The following is a 1,775-nucleotide window of genomic DNA, read 5'->3' as shown; positions in this document are numbered from 1 at the left end:
CTTTGGCTAACTTTCTCAAAATACTCTTTTAGTAAACAGATATTAATTGAGTTTTGGCTTTCTAAAAAGTCAACAAACAAAATGCCTTGAGCATCCCAAAACACTGTTGCCATGACCTCTGCTCTTGACCAGTCTGCTTTTACTTTGACTGGACCACTTCCACCTCTTGGTAGCCACTGCTTTGATTGTGCTTTGTCTTCAGGATAGTACTGGGAAAGCCATGTTTCATCTCCTGTTACAATTCTTTGAAGAAATGCTTCAGGATCTTGGTCCCACTTGTGAAAAATTTCCTTCAGAAGCTCTACTCTTGTCTGCAGTTGATCTGAGTACAATGGTTTTGGTAACTTTAGGGTGGAAAGTTTGCTCGACTTTAATTTTTCAGTCAGAATTGTGGAAGCTGAACCACTTGAGATGTCTATGGTGTTGGCTATTGTTTCCGCTGTTAATCATTGGTCCTCTTCAATTAGGGCATGAACAAGATGAAATTTTTTTTCCTCACAAATTGATATGGATGGCCTACTGCTGTGGGCTTCATCTTCAACATCATCTCATCCCTTCTTCTTCCTTTTTTTTTTTTTTTTTTTTTGAAATGGAGTTTTTCCCTCTTGTCACCAGACTGGAGGGCAATGGTGCGATGTCGGCTCATTGCAACCTCCACCTCCCAGGTTCAAGCAATTCTCCTGCCTCAGCCTCCTGAGTAGCTGGGATTACAGGTGCCCACCACCAAGCACAGCTAATTTTTGTATTTTTAGTAGAGACACGGTTTCACCATGTTGGCCAGGCTGATCTCGAACCTTTGACCTCAGGTAATGTGCCCACCTCAGCATCCCAAAGTGCTGGGATTACAGGTATGAGCCACCACACCTGGCCCTCATCCCTTCTTAAAATGAGCTTTTCATTTGCAAACTGTTGATATCTTTGGGGCACTGTCCTCATAAACTTTTAATAAAGCATCAGTGATTTCACCATTCTTCCACCCAATCTTCACCATAAATTTGATGTTTGTTCTTGCTTCAGTTTTAGCAGAATTCATGTTTCCCTGACAGGGGCTCTTTACAAAATGATGTCTTATCTTTCTTAGTGCCTCAAATTAGATCCTGTTCAGACAGGTTATAACAAGTTAGTAAGGATTTATTTTGGTGCAATATACATTTGAAATTTTTGCATAGTTCTTTCATAATGCATATTTTCTATGAACTTTTTGAAGTCCCCTCATACTTTCTCTTTGTTAATTTTACTAGCATGTTTGACTAAGATAAATTTTAAGGTCAAAAGTATGACTTATATGGTTTTTATAATTAAGTATTTCTGTAATAGTCTGTATTATTGCCAGTTCTCTCCAGGGATAAGTTTTTCCAGCTCATTCCTGAATAATTGTTACAAGCGATTCATATTCATCTAAGGTATTTCTGATAACTAATATCAAAACCTTCAGAATTTCAGGGTATACTATGCTTAGCAATATTACTTGGAGCTTCTCTTCAAACAGCAGAAACAGATTGTTTTCCTTTATCCAAAATATAATATAAGTTACATCATGTGAAGCAGTGATAACATTTTGGGTTAAGCCCCAAATCACAACTTCTGGGTGAGAATCCTTTAAATTTTAATATAATCAGCAGAAGCATTCTAGTAGAGTTTTAAAAGTTTATACCTTTTGAGAAATGTCTGTTCATATCCTTTGCCGCATGTTCTCACTCATAGGTGGGAACTGAACAATGACATCACTTGGACTCGGGAAGGGGAACATCACACATCAGGGCCTATCATGGGGA

Source organism: Rhinopithecus bieti, unplaced genomic scaffold (genome assembly GCF_001698545.2).
Source record: "Rhinopithecus bieti isolate Rb0 unplaced genomic scaffold, ASM169854v2 scaffold_42192, whole genome shotgun sequence".
NCBI classification, from domain to species: domain Eukaryota; kingdom Metazoa; phylum Chordata; class Mammalia; order Primates; family Cercopithecidae; genus Rhinopithecus; species Rhinopithecus bieti.
The sequence above is the reverse complement of the archived record's forward strand: the minus strand, read 5'-3'. Positions refer to the sequence as shown.